General features: G+C 47.2%; 1 protein-coding gene across 11 annotated transcripts in view; it reads right to left on the reverse strand.

Annotated features, from left to right (window-relative positions):
• The window catches only part of PTK2 (protein tyrosine kinase 2), a 194079-nt gene that overhangs the window by 156176 nt on the left and 17360 nt on the right, over positions 1–20543 (reverse strand). For 3 of the 11 annotated variants that reach the window (XM_069731965.1, XM_069731961.1, XM_069731969.1), the window contains exon 2: positions 2740–2853. The exons of 4 other annotated variants lie outside the window; for them this stretch is intronic. The gene's annotated coding sequence lies outside the window, so the exon portion shown is untranslated. Of the gene's footprint in view, positions 1–2739; positions 2854–14971; positions 15170–20543 lie in introns of those variants that run through there. 4 more of the 11 variants (XM_069731967.1, XM_069731963.1, XM_069731964.1 and 1 more) reach the window with 3 other exon arrangements.

A 20543-nucleotide genomic window follows, 5' to 3' on the forward strand; every position in this document is an offset into this window, starting at 1 on the left:
GCCCTCTGCTGGGGAAAGCTCAGACTGCATCCATTCCTTTTAACGAGGGCCCTTTAAATATTAGTCACAAACAGGAGAAGTGATGCGAGGTCTCTGCACCTGTCCGGCTGTAGACAATGCTGCGACCGCAGCTCAGGGGGGCGAGAGCGGTGACTAATGGAGGAATGCAGGAGGGAGCTTGGCCCACACAATGCAGCACATGTTCTGGACCACTTAAGTGGGTCTTCCGCACTCTACATTTGTTTGGATTTGCCATAAAGATCAGTCTGGGGGACATCGCCGCGGGAGGTTTAGGTAGTTCCCATTCACTGTAATGGAAAGGGGCAGGTTAAAATAGATCCTATTCACTGTAATGGAAAGGGCTAGTGTAGGAGTGCGAGGGGCTACGCACCCCTGTTCCCAAACTCAGCGGGGTCTGTGAGGTTCAGATCTCTACCATTCAGACATTTTTAATTTAGTGTTGTGTCTGCCAGCACCAACCATGGCCAAGGCAAAGACAAGAAGGGGGCTGGCCTGGCTATGGATATGCAGCTTTGGCGTTAACTGGAGACAGCGAATTTAAAGGGGGTGTCCAGTTATGCAAAATTACGTGGCTTCTGGAATCATAGGCGCCCCCATCTTCACCTGTCCTGTGTGCTCCCAGGTCTATCTCTGAACCTGACTGATCATTTAAAGAGCCCTCTGTTTATACATTGGCCACTTTGGAGAAGGGGGCTGGCCGGGCAATTGAATCCCTGCAATACGGCACAGATTTTAAAGCGTCTCATGCAAATCTACGCAGTCATATTAGTCCCACTCCACACTACTATATGGGTGGGCGAACTACACGTACTTAGCGGGTGATGAATAATGCTTGACGAGAGGGGGAGACTTTAATTAACCGGACTAATTTGCAGATAGCAGGCGCGTTCCCCGAGGCTACGGAGCATATTGGGTTTCATCAGCTTCATGATTGCCGGTTACATCCCAGAGCGGAGCAGAAATTCCCAGAGCAGATGTTTGCTTGGGGAGGAGCGGCTCGGTGGGCACCAGCCGGGTATTGCAGAGCCGCAGAGCCTGGCGTCACGAGACGGGCGCGCTGTGGAGAGTTTGTATGGAAAATCCCAGTGACCACAAGCAAAACAGGGGGAAAAAAAGGGGCACAAAATCAGTGCGAAGACCCCAAACCAACAGCTGCTCATATTTCCCAGACCCAGAGAGTGCGACATGAAAGGGGAGGAAACGGAGCTGAAAGCAGAAACATCTGGGAAACCCGAGACGAGGAACAAAAACCGACATCGACTTCTCCTACGAAAGTGCGAGAGGACAGGTGTGACCGGGGCGAAGACGAGAAACCGCCGGCAAATATCAGGAACCGCGAGGAGGAATGAAAACAATGAGCACAGATGGCGAGATATATATGGAGGGAGGAAGGAAGCGAGACCTCCCCCCAGAACAATGGCTGCACCGGCAGCTGAGACAGCGAGCGCCACACGGGGCCCCAACTACAGGGGCCCCGCTCCTCCGTATCCCACCACTGGCCCCGACACGGCCTGACCCCCCGAAATCTCATACTGTCCCCTCACTTCATCTCTATTCACAGGTCACTGATTACTGGGGAATCACTAACCTCTCCTGAAATACTCTGTGCAGCTGGGGGGTCCCAGATTATTATGTCAGTGTGCGTACCCCTCTCCTGAAATACTCTGTGCAGCTGGGGGGTCCCAGATTATTATGTCAGTGTGCGTACCCCTCTCCTGACATACTCTGTGCAGCTGGGGGGTCCCAGATTATTATGTCAGTGTGCGTACCCCTCTCCTGAAATACTCTGTGCTGCAGGAAGGCCCTCGCTCCTATCTCAAGGTCATTCTCAGTCTGTGACCTCAGCGCACTGCTTTTCTTAAATACTCTGCACTGCTCGGAAGATTCTGCAACTTTCCACTATGTCCTCCTCAGGCTGTGACCTTCCACAAGATCATTACGCTTCTCTCCTGAAATACTTAGTGCTGCTGGGAGGACCCTGTGCTGACCTCCGATACTCACAGTCTGTACCTTCCAACAAGGTCAGAACAACTTGTCATTCTTAAATACTCTTAATTTGTTTGTTTGTTTTGCACTGCGGGAGCGGAGGACATGACATTGGTGGAGAGCAGCACAGAGAGGGTTTCTCTCTACACAGAGAAGATTAAAAAGAAACGACACAGGGAGGAGAAAAGACAAAAATATTTAGCTTTCCGAATCGCCACCGCATGCACCCGGGGTCATACATGCGCCACCGCATGCACCCCGGGTCATACATGCGCCACCGCATGCACCCCGGGTCATACATGCGCCACAGCATGCACCCGGGGTCATACATGCGCCACCGCATGCACCCCGGGTCATACATGCGCCACAGCATGCACCCCGGGTCATACATGCGCCACGGGTCATACATACGCCACCGCATGCACCCCGGGTCATACATGCGCCACGGGTCATACATACACCACCGCATGCACCCTGGGTCATACATGCGCCACCGCATGCACCCAAATCCCATAGGAGACAGTCAGGAGGGACAAACCTCCTCTAAACAGCGCCACCTTGTGGCCATCAGTGAACTGCAGGACCCAAATCCAAACCTTTCCAATCAGAGGCAAACAATGGCCGAACAACATCATATTTTTTCACAGGTCAATATATTAGATTTTCTAGTAATTGCCAGCGTGGGTAGAGTCCGTGAGACGCATTCAGAATATGAATGGAGAGGAGTGTTACCTTACTTGGCACTATCGAGGGAGACGTTGGCGCCGACCTCCGCTCTTCACATTTGGGACTTGCCAGCGAATCTTTGGCTCCGAGTGGAGAAACCACAAACTCAATATTCCCGTTCTGTAAAGAGATAATATAACTACGAAGTAACACAGCGGAAGTTTCTTTAACCCCTTGTAGCCCAGATGTGGCCAGTTACCCATTTTTTTTCTATTGGCTTTAACCCCTTTACCCCCAAGGGTGGTTTGCACGTTAATGACCGGGCCAATTTTTACAATTCTGACCACTGTCCCTTTATGAGGTTATAACTCTGGAACGCTTCAATGGATCCTGGTGATTCTGACATTGTTTTCTCGTGACATATTGTACTTCATGACAATGGTAAAAATTCTTTGATAGTACCTGCGTTTATTTGTGAAAAAAACGGAAATTTGGTGAAAATTATGAAAATTTTGCAATTTTCCAACTTTGAATTTTTATGCAATTAAATCACAGAGATATGTCACACAAAATACTTAATAAGTAACATTTCCCACATGTCTACTTTACATCAGCACAATTTTGGAACCAAAATTTTTTTTTGTTAGGGAGTTATAAGGGTTAAAAGTTGACCAGCAATTTCTCATTTCTACAACACCATTTTATTTTAGGGACCACATCTCATTTGAAGTCATTTTGAGGGGTCTATATGATAGAAAATACCCAAGTGTGACACCATTCTAAAAACTACACCCCTCAAGGTGCTCAAAACCATATTCAAGAAGTTTATTAACCCTTCTGGTGCTTCACAGGAATTTTTTGAATGTTTAAATAAAAATGAACATTTAACTTTTTTTCACAAAAAATTTAATTCAGCTCCAATTTGTTTTATTTTACCAAGGGTAACAGGAGAAAATGGACCCCAAACATTGTTGTACAATTTGTCCTGAGTATGCCAATACCCCACATGTGGGGGTAAACCACTGTTTGGGCGCATGGCAGATCTCGGAAGCGAAGGAGTGCCATTTGACTTTTCAATGCAAAATTGACTGGAATTGAGATGGGACGCCATGTTTCGTTTGGAGAGCCCCTGATGTGGCTAAACATTGAAACCCCCCACAAGTGACACCATTTTGGAAAGTAGACCCCCTAAGGAACTTATCTAGAGGTGTGGTAAGCACTTTGACCCACCAAGTGCTTCACAGAAGTTTATAATGTAGAACCGTAAAAATAAAAAATCATTTTTTCACAAAAATTATCTTTTTGCCCCCAATTTTTTATTTTCCCAAGGGTAAGAGAAGAAATTGGACCCCAAAAGTTGTTGTACAATTTGTCCTGAGTACGCTGATACCCCATATGTGGGGGTAAACCACTGTTTGGGCGGATGGGAGAGCTCGGAAGGGAAGGAGCGCCGTTTGACTTTTCAAAGCAAAATTGACAGGAATTGAGATGGGACGCCATGTTGCGTTTGCAGAGCCCCTAATGTACCTAAACAGTAGAAACCCCCCACAAGTGACACCATTTTGGAAAGTAGACCCCCTTAGGAACTTATCTAGATGTGTGCTGAGCGCTTTGACCCACCAAGGGCTTCACAGAAGTTTATAATGGAGAGCCGTAAAAATAAAACAAAAATTTTTTCCCACAAAAATTATTTTTTAGCCCCCAGTTTTGTATTTTCCCGAGGGTAACAGGAGAAATTCGACCCCACAATTTGTTGTCCAATTTGTCCTGAGTGCGCTGATACCCCATATGTGGGGGGGAACCACTGTTTGGGCGCATGGGAGGGCTCGGAAGGGAAGGAGCTCCATTTGGAATGAGGACTTAGATAGAATGGTCTGCAGGTGTCACATTGCATTTGCAGAGCCCCTAATGTACCTAAACAGTAGAAACCTCCCACAAGTGACACCATTTTGGAAACTAGACCCCCTAAGGAACTCATCTAGATGTGTTGTGATAGCTTTGAACCCCCAAGTGTTTCACTACAGTTTGTAACGCAGAGCCGTGAAAATAAAAAATCTTTTTTTTTCCCACAAAAAATATGTTTTAGCCCCGAGTTTTGTATTTTCCCAAGGGTAACAGGAGAAATTGGACCCCAAAAGTTGTTGTCCTATTTGTCCTGAGTACGCTGATACCCCATATGTTGGGGTAAACCCCTGTTTGGGCACACGGTAGAGCTCGGAAGGGAAGAAGCACTGTTTTACTTTTTCAACGCAGAATTGGCTGGAATTGAGATCGGACGCCATGTCGCGTTTGGAGAGCCCCTGATGTGTCTAAACAGTGGAAACCCAATTATAACTGATACCCTAATCCAAACACATCCCTAACCCTAATCCCAACAGTAACCCTAACCACACCTCTAACCCTGAAACACCCCTAACCCTAATCCCAACCCTATTCCCAACCGTAAATGTAATCTAAACCCTAACTGTAACTTTAGCCCCAACCCAAACTGTAGCCCTAGCCCTAACCCTAACCCTAGCCCTAACCCTAGCCCTAACCCTAGCCCTAACCCTAGCCCTAACCCTAACCCTAGCCCTAGCCCTAACCCTAACCCTAGCCCTAACCCTAGCCCTAGCCCTAGCCCTAACCCTAGCCCTAATGGGAAAATGGAAATAAATACATTTTTTTAATTTTTCCCTAACTAAGGGGGTGATGAAGGGGGGTTTGATTTACTTTTATAGCGGGTTTTTTAGCGGATTTTTATGATTGGCAGCCGTCACACACTGAAAGACACTTTTTATTGCAAAAAATATTTTTTGCGTTACCACATTTTGAGAGCTGTAATTTTTCTATATTTTGGTCCACAGAGTCATGTGAGGTCTTGTTTTTTGCGGGACGAGTTGACGTTTTTATTGGTAACATTTTCGGGCACGTGACATTTTTTGATCGCTTTTTATTCCGATTTTTGTGAGGCAGAATGACCAAAAACCAGCTATTCATGAATTTCTTTTGGGGGAGGCGTTTATACCGTTCCGCGTTTGGTAAAATTGATAAAGCAGTTTTATTCTTCGGGTCAGTACGATTACAGCGACACCTCATTTATATCATTTTTTTATGTTTTGGCGCTTTTATACGATAAAAACTATTTTATAGAAAAAATAATTATTTTGGCATCGCTTTATTCTCAGGACTATAACTTTTTTATTTTTTTGCTGATGATGCTGTATGGCGGCTCGTTTTTTGCGGGACAAGATGACGCTTTCAGCGGTACCATGGTTATTTATATCTGTCCTTTTGATCGCGTGTTATTCCACTTTTTGTTCGGCGGTATGATAATAAAGCGTTGTTTATTCGGACTCCCATGACAGCACACGAGAGAGGGGATCCGCCCTTAAGGAACAGGAAACCTACAGATACAAAAGGGCGGCACCTCTCCCCATGCATCAGTTGGTTTCCTGTTCCTGAAGGGACTGGATGCCTATAGAAACTACAGGAGTCCAGGCCGGCCGGACCGATTCTGGTGGCGAGAGGGTCTCCCACTTCGGCCGGTGCGGGTACCTGAAGTAGTCACGGTGGCCCTGGCAGGGCGGCACGGCGGTGACTAGGCAGCGAGGAGCGGTCGCCAGGGGGTGTCCGGTCTCCGGGGCCAGCGTCTGGTAAGTCGCCCTTCCCGTGGGCTGTGGGTCTCTCTGGAGCAGGGGGGAGCGCGGCGGCATCTGGGGGGCGCCGATCGGATCGTAGCTGGCCGGCCTCGGCGTTCCACGAGAGCTACAGCGCTGACAGGAAGCGCTGTAAGCTGTGGCGACGTCTTCCGGATCGGTGAGCTCCTGCGCATGCGCGGGGGCTCCAAGATGGCGGCGCCCACCGGAGATCATGCCGCAATCCCTCCGGAGCGACGATTGATTCCCCACAGCTGCGGGGGGGGGCGGGAAAATTAAACAAGCAAGCTGGGCAAGGTGCGCTGACCGAAGGAGGGGCCTTATAAGGCGGCTCCAGCAGCATGTTCCCGGGTTCTGGCTCCAATTTACTGAAAATGGATTCAGATCAGGATCAGCAGGTTGTGCTGCTGGAACAAGCATCCCAGAAACCCAAGGAGAAGGAACATGAAAAAAGGAGCGATGGTTCGGGCCGCAGAAGCTCCTCCAGACAGGGGTCTGGAGGGTCAGTCAAAAAGGATCCCCCTCGTGCTTCGGTATTTCTGGGTGTGAGCAGCCACTGGTAAGTGATCTTCAAGAAAGTTCACTTAGTGACTAGTCTCCCCTCATGTGTTTTATGCAGGGAAGGAAAAACGTCAGTAAGGCGAAGCATAGGGAATGTGCCATCTGCGGGGTTCCCTTGCCTGACTCACACCCTAAAAAACTATGTGACCCCTGTATCCAGCAGACGGTGAGGTTCTGGAAAGAGGGGAGGGGGTATAGCATGTAGATTTTACACTCTAGTCTACCTTACTTATCCCCGTAGGTAGCCGAAGAATCCTCCTCTATTACGGCCAGTCTCAAGGAGATGATTAGAATGGAGGTTAAAGAGTCCTTTAAAAACCTTTCACAGTCAGGAGGTTCTAGGCAGAGAACTGAGTGGGCATCTGATTCGTCTGTGGAAAAGGACAAGTCCGAAGAATCAGACAATTCAGCAGCATCATCCTCCTCTTCGGAAGAAGACGCTGCGCGGTTTTGCCTACACCTAGAAAGGATAGACAAATTGGTAAAGGCGGTCAGAGGCACAATGGGTATATCGGAACCCAAGCCTCAACTATCCAAAGAACAAATGATGTTCAGTGGATTGGAGCAAAAGAAGCGCAGAGTGTTTCCTTTAAATGAGAAAATACAAGATCTTATTAATAGGGAATGGAGGAAACCTGAGAGAAAAGGCTCCTTACCACCTGCGCAAAAACGCCGATACCCTTTTGATGACCCAGCAGTAAGTAACGGAGAAAGCACCCAAGCTGGATGCAGCAATTGCCAAGGTAGCTAAACGATCTTCTCTCCCATTTGAAGATATGGGAACACTTAAAGACCCCCTGGATAGGAAAGTGGATACCTTCCTGAAGGGAACCTGGGAGATGGCAGCTGGCTCCTTAAGACCTGCGGTAGCTTCAACCTGCACGGCAAGGTCAATGATGGTCTGGCTGGACCAGTTGGAGACCCAATTAAAACAAGGGGCCTCTAGAGAGTCCATTCTCTCAGCATTACCTGTAATCCAGGAGGGGGCGGCTTTTTTATCAGACGCCTCAATTGACTCCGTAAAGTTGGCAGCTAGAGCAGCAGGACTTTCTAATGCTGCAAGGAGAGCCCTATGGCTGAAATGCTGGCCGGGGGATATGCAGGCAAAAGCGAAGCTCTGCGCTATCCCTTGTAAAGGCGAATATTTATTTGGGCCTACCCTGGATGAACTCCTGGAGAAAGCAGGGGATGATAAGAAAAAGTTTCCCAACCTGTTCAATCCATACCGTCGTCCCTTCAACAAAAGAAGGTTCAACCGGGGAGGAAAGCGAGCCTTTTCACCAGGGAGAGATCGTCCCAGATGGGAGGATAGGCGAAAGCGAGGTACAGGTCTCATGTTTCGCCGTAACCAGACGGAAAATAAAAAACAAGACCAATGACTGGCAATTCCAGTGGGAGGGAGACTATTGCATTTCTCGGCAGAGTGGTCGAAAATCACAAACAGCGTTTGGATAAAAGACACTGTTTCCCATGGTCTCAAGCTGGAATTTGTTCATATTCCACAGGACAATTTTAGGTTAACACCCTGGCGCTCATCTCCCACTGAACAATTCGCCCTAGAAGAGGAAGTGAGGACTCTTTGTTCCAAAAATGTTTTGGTAGAAGTGCCGTATTCTCAGGCAGGGGAAGGGTTTTACTCTCCCCTGTTCCTAATCCAGAAGCCTGATAAATCTTACAGGACCATTATAAATCTTAAGGGTCTCAATAAGTTTTTGGTGAAACATACTTTCAAAATGGAGTCCATCAATTCGGCAATAAAAATGCTTTTCAACAACTGTTTCATGGTAGTAGTGGATTTGAAAGATGCCTACTATCATGTACCCATTCATGCTGATTTCCAACGATACCTGAGGGTAGCGATACTAATGGGGGGTAGGATTCGACATTTTCAATTCAGAGCGCTCCCCTTTGGGATCACCTCGGCACCTAGGGTGTTTACTAAAATAATTGCGGAAGTTATGGCGCATTTAAGAGAGTCAAATATCCTTATAGTCCCCTACTTAGACGATTTCCTCATTGTAGGTAACTCGGTAGATCATTGTCTGTCACAATGGGAGATTGCTAAAACCAAACTAGAACGGTTGGGTTGGATCATAAACTTTGAAAAATCTAAATTACAGCCCCTAAATGTTCAAAAATTCCTGGGGTTAATGTTGAATTCAGTGACACAGCAGTGTCTCCTCCCTATAGAGAAAATGGACCAAATTCAGAGTTTTGTATTAAGAGCAATCAATACACCTTCCATGACACTTAGGCAAGCAATGTCTCTACTTGGGTCACTCACATCTTGCATCCCAGCAGTTAAGTGGGCTCAGTTCCACACCAGGTCCCTACAAAATGAAGTCCTGTTCCATGACAGAGCCTTAGGAGGCGCATTGAATGGAAAATTGACATTGAGGCCGATAACATTGAATTCCCTTAGATGGTGGCTAGATAAACAAAATTTATCAGCAGGGGTTCCCTGGATGATAGATGTCACCCACGTGATAACCACGGATGCCAGCTCTTCAGGGTGGGGAGCCTATATGGGAGACATGGTGGTCCAGGGACAGTGGGAACCCTTCACAACATTTTCATCAAATCAAAGAGAGTTGTTGGCGGTTGAACTGGCTGTTAAAAAATTCCTCGTATATCTGCAGGGCCAGCACGTCAGAATTCTGTCGGACAACAGAGTGGCGGTCGCTTACATAAACCGGCAAGGGGGAACTCGTTCCGAAACTTTAATGCAGATCACGGATCGGTTGTTCCAGGTGGCAGAGCTCAATTTTCTATCTTTGACAGCTCTTCACATCAAAGGAAAAGAAAATGTGGCAGCAGATTTCCTCAGCCGAAATGTGTTAAAACAGGGAGAGTGGTCTCTCAACGAGGACATTTTCAATCTTGTCGTCCGCAGATGGGGTCAACCAGTGGTGGATCTATTCGCCACCAGAAACAACAGAAAAGTAAAACTTTTTTGCTCCCTAAATCCCAGGGAGAATCCCCTGGCGGTAGACGCGTTTCTCATAAAATGGGATTTTCCACTAGCCTATGCTTTCCCACCACTGAACCTGATACCTCTAGTGGTGAGGAAAATCAGGGAGGATCGAGCGAAAGTCATCCTTATCGCCCCCTTTTGGCCCAGAAGAACCTGGTTTGCCTGGCTCAAGACAATGTCTGTAGCGGTCCCCTGGGTACTGCCAGAGATCCCGAACTTGCTTTCGCAGGGACCGATCTCCCATCCACAAGTGACGGGGCTCCATTTGACGGCATGGTGTTTGAACGGTCACTATTAGTGGGAAAAGGCTTCTCTCCAAACTTGGTGGAGACGCTCCTAAAGAGTAGAAAGCAAATAACTACGAAAATCTACTCTAGGACTTGGAGAAAGTTCTTGTCTTGTTCAAAGTTTAATATCCAAGACGGGGTGCCAGTACAACAAATCCTAGAGTTCCTACAGAAGGGGTTCGAGTTGAAACTCTCTCCTAGTACCCTTAGGGTACAGGTCTCAGCTTTAAGTGCCCTGTTTTCCTGTAATATAGCGAATAACTACTGGATAGCGAGGTTTATGAAGGCAGTTAGTAGATCTACACCACTGCATAAAGACAGAACAGTTCCATGGGATTTAAATTTAGTTCTGTCCTCTCTAACTAAACCCCCCTTTGAACCTCTGCAGGAGGCCTCGATCAAAATGTTGACACTTAAGACAGCCTTCCTGATTGCCATAACCTCAGCTCGCAGGATAGGGGATATACAGGCACTTTCCAGAGCTCCTCCATACACTGAAATCTTGTCAGACAGAGTAGTCCTTAGACCAGACCCAGCATATCTGCCAAAGGTGGCGACACGGTTCCATAGATCACAGGAGATAGTTTTGCCGTCCTTTATTCCTAATCCCTCTAATCCTAAAGAGCAGGAGCTTCATACGTTAGACGTCAGGAGATCTCTTCTTCAGTATATTTCAGCTACTGATAATTGGAAGAAGGATGGGGCACTGCTTCTTTCCTTCCAAGGTCCAAAGAAAGGATTTAGAGTATCGAAATATTTACTGGCTAAATGGATTAGGGAAACTATCTCTCTAGCTTATACAGCAGGTGGGGGGCCAGCTCCGCAGAACCTAAAGGCACATTCCACCCGGGCCATGGCGTCATCCTGGGCAGAAAGATCTGGAGTGTCAGTGGAGCAGATATGTAAGGCGGCCACTTGGTCATCCCCTTCCACTTTCTTTAAACACTATCGGTTGGATTTGGGGTCCTCCTCTGATCTTTCCTTTGGGTTAAGGGTGCTACAATCTATAGTCCCTCCCTAAAGTAGCTTACATCTCTGTAAATCTCTCGTGTGCTGTCATGGGAGTCCGAATAAAGCATTAAGCTACTTACTGGTAGCGGCATTTTTCGGAGGCCCATGACAGCACCCTTAGTTCCCTCCCTATTCACGTGGGGGTAGCACTTCCTGATATGTATATAGCGTAATATGTAAATCTCACGTATGGTGTCTTATTACAATAATGGGTTATTTTGTTTCAAATGTATATAATGTATATATTGTATATTTGTGTACCACTAACCGCGGCAGTCCTCTCAGGCTCTGAAATACAACTGATGCATGGGGAGAGGTGCCGCCCTTTTGTATCTGTAGGTTTCCTGTTCCTTAAGGGCGGATCCCCTCTCTCGTGTGCTGTCATGGGCCTCCGAAAAATGCCGCTACCAGTAAGTAGCTTAATGCTTTTTTGCCTCGTTTTTTTTTTCTTACGGTGTTTACTGAAGGGGTTAACTAGTGGGCCAGTTTTATAGGTCGGGCCGTTACGGACGCGGCGATACTAAATATGTGTACTTTTATTGTTTTTTTTTTTAATTTAAAGAAATGTATTTATGGGAATAATATTTTTTTTTTTTCATTATTTTGGAATATTTTTTTTTATTTTTTTTACACATTTGAAATTTTTTTTTTTTACTTTTTTACATTGTCCCAGGGGGGGACATCACAGATCAGTGATCTGACAGTTTGCACAGCACTCTGTCAGATCACTGATCTGACATGCAGCGCTGCAGCCTTCACAGTGCCTGCTCTGAGCAGGCTCTGTGAAGCCACCTCCCTCCCTGCAGGACCCGGATCCGCGGCCATCTTGGATCCGGGGCTGGAGGGAGCAGGGAGGGAGGTGAGACCCTCGCAGCAACGCGATCACATCGCGTTGCTGCGGGGGGCTCAGGGAAGCCCGCAGGGAGCCCCCTCCCTGCGGGAAGCTTCCCTGTACCGCCGGCACATCGCGATCATCTTTGATCGCGGTGTGCCGGGGGTTAATGTGCCGGGGGCGGTCCGTGACCGCTCCTGGCACATAGTGCCGGATGTCAGCTGCGATAGGCAGCTGACACCCGGCCGCGATCGGCGGCGCTCCCCCCGTGAGCGCCGCCGATCGCGCTGGACGTACTATCCCATCCATGGTCATAGGGGCCCACCCCACATGGACGGGATAGTACGTCCGATGTCAGAAAGGGGTTAAAAGCAAAAAAAAAAAAAAAAAAAAACAGGATCATTTTGCGTCTACAGCTCATATGCAGGAAAATGTGTCTCCATGGTAACAGACTACAAACAAACCCTGTGTAGTCAGTTTCTGCAGTCTAGCAGTTCACACAATCACAATAGAGGACAGTGGGACGTGGGACCTGACGACAAGGATTGTTTGTAGTCTGTTACCGTGGAGACATTCATTGTTTGCATAGGAGCTGTAGACATAAAACAATAGGATATTTTAGATTAAAGCCATTACAGAGTTGTTTCTGGACAATAAAATGAAAGTATTTCAGTAAGTCTCTGGATGTAAGTAACGACGCTCACATTCACTGACAGCAAGCAGCAGTCTAGAAAAAGTTATTAAATTTAAGGCTTACGAATGTTAAAAAGTTGCAGAACTTCTAATTATGCAACTGCTGACGTCTTTGTAAATAAAAACAGAAAACCCTTTAATAAAAGGTTAAATTAAAGGGGACAGTTCTCCAGCGGTCCAAAAAAGCAGTATAAATAATGGGAGAATTTCTGGTTGCCACGGCAACATGTAAGGATTAACACGTACGATTCTAACGAGTTTCTCCGCTGATCCATAGAACATGTATACAAACACATAAAATGACATATGTAACATTCAGTCAGTAGCTGATCATCTACACCCGGACCTAAGCCGGGTAAACCTCCGTACTTTACACTGCAGGCTGAGAGGCAGAGAGAGAGCCACCGAACGAGAGGCAGAGAGAGAGCCACCGAACGAGAGGCAGAGAGAGAGCCACCGAACAAGAGGCAGAGAGAGAGCCACCGAACAAGAGGCAGAGAGAGAGCCACCGAACGAGAGGCAGAGAGAGAGCCACCGAACGAGAGGCAGAGAGAGAGCCACCGAACGAGAGGCAGAGAGAGAGCCACCGAACGAGAGGCAGAGAGAGAGCCACCGAACGAGAGGCAGAGAGAGAGCCACCGAACGAGAGGCAGAGAGAGAGCCACCGAACGAGAGGCAGAGAGCCACCGAACGAGAGGCAGAGAGAGAGAGCCACCGAACGAGAGGCAGAGAGAGAGAGCCACCGAACGAGAGGCAGAGAGAGAGAGCCACCGAACGAGAGGCAGAGAGAGAGAGCCACCGAACGAGAGGCAGAGAGAGAGAGCCACCGAACGAGAGGCAGAGAGAGAGAGCCACCGAACGAGAGGCAGAGAGAGAGAGCCACCGAACGAGAGGCAGAGAGAGCGAGCCACCGAACGAGAGGCAGAGAGAGCGAGCCACCGAACGAGAGGCAGAGAGAGCGAGCCACCGAACGAGAGGCAGAGAGAGCCACCGAACGAGAGGCAGAGAGAGAGAGCCACCGAACGAGAGACAGAGAGAGAGAGCCACCGAACGAGAGACAGAGAGAGCCACCGAACGAGAGGTAGAGAGAGAGCCACCGAACGAGAGGCAGAGAGAGAGCCTCCGAACGAGAGGCAGAGAGAGAGAGCCACCGAACAAGAGGCAGAGAGAGAGAGCCACCGAACAAGAGGCAGAGAGAGAGCCACCGAACGTGAGGCAGAGAGAGAGAGAGCCACCGAACGAGAGGCAGAGAGAGAGAGCCACCGAAAGAGAGGCAGAGAGAGAGAGCCACCGAACGAGAGGCAGAGAGAGAGAGAGAGAGAGCCCCCGAACGAGAGGCAGAGAGCCACCGAACGAGAGGTAGAGAGAGAGCCACCGAACGAGGCAGAGAGAGAGAGCCACCGAACGAGAGGCAGAGAGAGAGAGAGAGCCCCCGAACGAGAGGCAGAGAGAGAGCCACCGAACGAGAGGTAGAGAGAGAGCCACCGAACGAGGCAGAGAGAGAGAGCCACCGAACGAGAGGCAGAGAGAGAGAGCCCCCGAACGAGAGGCAGAGAGAGAGAGCCCCCGAACGAGAGGCAGAGAGCCACCGAACGAGAGGCAGAGAGAGCCACCGAACGAGAGGCAGAGAGAGAGCCACCGAACGAAAGGCAGAGAGAGAGAGAGCCCCCGAACGAGAGGCAGAGAGAGAGCCCCGAACGAGAGGCAGAGAGAGAGCCACCGAACGAGAGGCAGAGAGAGAGAGCCCCCGAACGAGAGGCAGAGAGAGAGAGCCCCCGAACGAGAGGCAGAGAGAGAGAGCCCCCGAACGAGAGGCAGAGAGAGAGAGCCCCCGAACGAGAGGCAGAGAGAGCCACCGAACGAGAGGCAGAGAGAGCCACCGAACGAGAGGCAGAGAGAGCCACCGAACGAGAGGCAGAGAGAGAGCCACCGAACGAGAGGCAGAGAGAGAGCCACCGAACGAGAGGCATCGAGCCACCGAACGAGAGGCAGAGAGGCATCGAGCCACCAAAAGAGAGGGAGAGAGGCATCGAGCCACCAAAAGAGAGGCATCGAGCCACCGAAAGAGAGGCATCAAGAGGCACTAAAAGAGGCAGAGGGAGGCACAAAAAGAGAGGCAGATGCAGAGCGAGAGAGAAAAATGCACAGAAAGATGGAAAGAGACAAAGAGGGAAACATAGAAAGACACAAAGAAAAAGAGAAACAAAAAGACACAGAAAGAAAGAGAAAGAAAAACACACAAAGAAAGAGAGAGAGCGACAGATATAATCCGACCCTTTACAGCAGTATAACGCAGCATTACCGGCGCTCTTCCTGTGTGCACTGCGCTCACTGACCCACACGCTCTGCCCAGGATCACACATCACCCAGATAAACAGGTCCACAGACTCCCTGGGCCCAAGACAAACACTGTGACCGGTCTGGCAGGCGCTGGACGGTACCAGCCTGGCATTTCCTCGAAGGCTCCAGCGTCCGCTTCCTTTCGTGCTCCCCCTCTTCTGGCAAATGCCTCACAGAAAGGACGGTGATGCAGGAAGCGAAGCACAAGGAGGAGCGACTCGGCCAGCCAGCAATACCCGGGAGCAGGAAGTGTGTGCAACATGATAGTGCTGGGACATGGCGGAGACTCCAGAGGTGGCACCAGAGGGACCACAGCTCCAGCACCGACAGCACCGGAACATCAGAGACACAACCGGCTCTATATGAGGAGTGCAAGAAACGGACCTAGGGAGCAGATACAGGCTGTCCTGTATACTCCATATACTATACAACTACTATAAGGGTATGTTTCCACGTTCAGGAAACGCTGCGTGTTTGACGCTGCATAGAGACGCAGCGTCAAACACGCAGCGTCCAGATGATACAGCATAGTGGAGGGGATATAATGAAATCCTGTCTCCACTATGCGAGGTAACACGCACCCGGCGGCCCTGCGATTCCGGACATGCGGCACGTCTTTTTAGATCGCAGCATGTCCATTTACCTTGCGGCGACGCTGCGCCGCCGCAAGGTATAACACAGGGCCCCATGGTGGGGTGCAATGATACCGGATGTGTGCAATGAACACACCGGCATCATCGCGTCCCCAGAAGGGGGCGGACCGATTTTGCCGCTCTGTCCAAACCGCCGTCCATCCTGAACGTGGACACGTACCCTAATACTGCCGTTATGTACAGGAATATAACTACTATAATACTGCTCCTATATACAAGAATATAACTACTATAATACTGCCCCTATGTACAAGAATATAACTACTATAATACTGCTTCTATGTACAAGAATATAACTACTATAATACAGCTCCTATGTACAAGAATAGAACTACTATAATACAGCTCCTATGTACAAGAATAGAACTACTATAATACTGCCTCTATGTACAAGAATATAACTACTATAATACTGCTTCTATGTACAAGAATATAACTACTATAATACAGCTCCTATGTACAAGAATAGAACTACTATAATACAGCTCCTATGTACAAGAATAGAACTACTATAATACTGCCTCTATGTACAAGAATATAACCACTATAATACTGCCTCTATGTACAAGAATATAACCACTATAATACTGCCTCTATGTACAAGAATATAACTACTATAATACAGCTCCTATGTACAAGAATATAACTACTATAATACTGCTTCTATGTACAAGAATATAACTACTATAATACTGCCTCTATGTACAAGAATATAACCACTATAATACTGCCTCTATGTACAAGAATATAACCACTATAATACTGCCCCTATGTACAAGAATATAACTACTATAATACTGCCTCTATGTACAAGAATATAACTACTATAATACTGCCCCCCATGTACAAGAATATAACTACTATAATATATTCAGAGGAGCAGTATTACAGTAGTTATATTCTTGTACATGTACATATGTATTCACCCCTTTTGCTACAAAGCCCCTAAAAAATTTCTGGTGCAAGCAATTATCTCCATAAGTCACATGCTTAGTGACAGGATGCCCCCTGTGTGCAACTTAAGTGTCACATGTCTGTCAGTATATACAGGTCCTTCTCAAAAAATTAGCATATAGTGTTAAATTTCATTATTTACCATAATGTAATGATTACAATTAAACTTTCATATATTATAGATTCATTATCCACCAACTGAAATTTGTCAGGTCTTTTATTGTTTTAATACTGATGATTTTGGCATACAACTCCTGATAACCCAAAAAACCTGTCTCAATAAATTAGCATATTTCACCCATCCAATCAAATAAAAGTGTTTTTTAATAACAAACAAACAAACCAACAAATAATAATGTTCAGTTATGCACTCAATACTTGGTCGGGAATCCTTTGGCAGAAATGACTGCTTCAATGCGGCGTGGCATGGAGGCAATCAGCCTGTGACACTGCTGAGATGTTATGGAGGCCCAGGATGCTTCAATAGCGGCCTTAAGCTCATCCAGAGTGTTGGGTCTTGCGTCTCTCAACTTTCTCTTCACAATATCCCACAGATTCTCTATGGGGTTCAGGTCAGGAGAGTTGGCAGGCCAATTGAGCACAGTAATACCATGGTCAGTAAACCATTTACCAGTGGTTTTGGCACTGTGAGCAGGTGCCAGGTCGTGCTGAAAAATGAAATCTTCATCTCCATAAAGCATTTCAGCCGATGGAAGCATGAAGTGCTCCAAAATCTCCTGATAGCTAGCTGCATTGACCCTGCCCTTGATGAAACACAGTGGACCAACACCAGCAGCTGACATGGCACCCCACACCATCACTGACTGTGGGTACTTGACACTGGACTTCAGGCATTTTGGCATTTCCTTCTCCCCAGTCTTCCTCCAGACTCTGGCACCTTGATTTCCGAATGACATGCAAAATTTGCTTTCATCAGAAAAAAGTACTTGGGACCACTTAGCAACAGTCCAGTGCTGCTTCTCTGTAGCCCAGGTCAGGCGCCTCTGCCGCTGTTTATGGTTCAAAAGTGGCTTTACCTGGGGAATGCGGCACCTGTAGCCCATTTCCTCCACACGCCTGTGCACGGTGGCTCTGGATGTTTCCACACCAGACTCAGTCCACTGCTTCCTCAGGTTCCCCAAGGTCTGGAATCGGTCCTTCTCCACAATCTTCCTCAGGGTCCGGTCTCCTCTTCTCGTTGTACAGCGTTTTCTGCCACATTGTTTCCTTCCAACAGACTTAACATTGAGGTGCCTTGATACAGCACTCTGGGAACAGCCTATTTGTTGAGAAATTTCTTTCTGGGTCTTACCCTCTTGCTTGAGGGTGTCAATGATGGCCTTCTTGACATCCGTCAGGTCCCTAGTCTTACCCATGATGGGGGTTTTGAGTAATGAACCAGGCAGGGAGTTTATAAAAGCCTCGGGTATCTTTTGCATGTGTTTAGAGTTAGTTGATTCAGAAGATTAGGGTAATAGGTCGTTTAGAGAACCTTTTCTTGATATGCTAATTTGTTGAGACAGGTTTTTTGGGTTATCAGGAGTTGTATGCCAAAATCATCAGTATTAAAACAATAAAAGACCTGACAAATTTCAGTTGGTGGATAATGAATCTATAATATATGAAAGTTTAATTGTAATCATTACATTATGGTAAATAATGAAATTTAACACTATATGCTAATTTTTTGAGAAGGCCCTGTATACTTTACCTTTTCTTAGAGGCCACAGAGGCTGCAACACCATTAACAAGAAACATCACTATCCAAACACCATGAAGACCAAGGTGATCTCCAAACACCATGAAGACCAAGGTGATCTCCAAACACCATGAAGACCAAGGTGATCTCCAAACACCATGAAGACCAAGGTGATCTCCAAACACCATGAAGACCAAGGTGATCTCCAAACACCATGAAGACCAAGGTGATCTCCAAACACCATGAAGACCAAGGTGATCTCCAAACACCATGAAGACCAAGGTGATCTCCAAACACCATGACGACCAAGGTGATCTCCAAACACCATGACGACCAAGCAGATCTCCAAACACCATGAAGACCAAGGTGATCTCCAAACACCATGAAGACCAAGGTGATCTCCAAACACCATGAAGACCAAGGTGATCTCCAAACACCATGAAGACCAAGGAGATCTCCAAACACCATGAAGACCAAGGAGATCTCCAAACACCATGAAGACCAAGGAGATCTCCAAACACAATGAAGACCAAGGTGATCTCCAAACACCATGAAGACCAAGGAGATCTCCAAACACCATGAAGACCAAGGAGATCTCCAAACAAGTCATCGACGAAGTCGTTGAGAAGTACAAGCCAGGGTTGGGTTATAAAAAAATATCCCAATCTCTGATGATCCCCTGGAGCACCATCAAATCCATCATCACATGGAAAGAACATGGTACCACAACAAACCTGCCGAGAGAGGGCCATCCACAAAGACCCTCAACCAGTGCAAGGAGGGCATTAATCAGGCAGAAACTGGAGTATCCATCCATACGACCACAATAAGCCATACACTCCATAGAGGAGGCCTTTATGGAGGAGTGGACAGAAAAAAAAGCCTTTACTGACACACAAAATATGTAAAGCTCAAATGTATGGAGGAAGGTGCTGTGCTCAGATGAGAGCGAAATTGAACTTTTGGCCACGAAGGTAAACGCTATGTCTGGCACCAAACCAATACAGATCATCACCCCCAGAACACCATCCCCACAGTGAAAAATGGTGGTGCTGGCAGCATCATGATGGGGATGTTTTTCAGCAGCATGGACAGGGAAAATGTTTTGAGTTGAAGGGAAGTTGGATGATGCGTAATGCAGGGATATTCTTGAGCAAAACCGGTTTCAGTCTGTTACCGATTTGAAACTGGGACGGAGGTTCACCTTCCAATAAGACAATGGCCCAAAGCATACTGCTAAAGCAACTCTCCAGTGATTTAAGGGGACACATGAAAATGTTCTGGCGTGGCCAAGTCACAGCCCGGACCTTAATCCAATGGAGAATCTGTGGTCAGACTTGGAGATCGCTGTTCACCAGAGGAAACCACCTAACTTCAAGGAGCTGGAGCAGTTTTGCCTTTAAGAATAGACAAAAATCACAGTGAAAAGACATGGAAAGCTGATAGAGACTGATCCAAAGGGACTTGCAGCTGAAACTGCCGCAAAATTAGACTCTACAAAGTACTGACTTTAGGGGGTGAATAATTATGAACACCAAAGTCTTTAGTTATTTTGTCCTGTTTGTTGTTTGCGTCAAAAGAAAACCAAATGTTCCCAGTTGTAGGTATGTTTTTTACATGAACTGATGCAAACCCTCAAAAAAAAAAGTGTAACTCCAGGTTGAGAGGTAGCAAAACACGAAAAATGTCAAAGGGGCGAATACTGCTCCTAAGTACAAGAATATTCTCTTAATGAATGTAATACGCCTATGTACAAAGACAAAGTGAATCTGGCAGCTGCCTTATCCCCCCTAAAGCAGCCAATATGAACCTATGTACCAACCTTTCCCTGCATTCTAAAAGTCCCCTTCATATAGCTTAGCAATGGAATATGAAATTAACTTAAGTGAACTTGTCCAAAAACATTATTTACCTGCAGATATGGGTGTAAACTGCAGGTCATTAAGGTGCCTAGTCGCTGAAACCGAAAGAAAATGTACTTTATTCTTCCTGTGAGCCGCCGGCTTTCAGTCATTCAGGCTCGGCTACAGAGAGTAGCAGCTGCACGACTAAAAGCTGGCGGCACAATCACATTATCGGTCATGACAGGTTCCCTTTAAAGCTGCACTAGTAGAGTGCAAATCAGTGGTGATTATCGCAGAATAATACTCCATCTAATCATGGAAGCTTGCTCCTAGGGGTGTGAGGGACATGATTTACAAGAGCGACATCACTGCTGGTTGATTACA

The sequence above is a fragment of the Ranitomeya imitator genome, chromosome 6 (assembly GCF_032444005.1).
Source record: "Ranitomeya imitator isolate aRanImi1 chromosome 6, aRanImi1.pri, whole genome shotgun sequence".
NCBI lineage: Eukaryota > Metazoa > Chordata > Amphibia > Anura > Dendrobatidae > Ranitomeya > Ranitomeya imitator.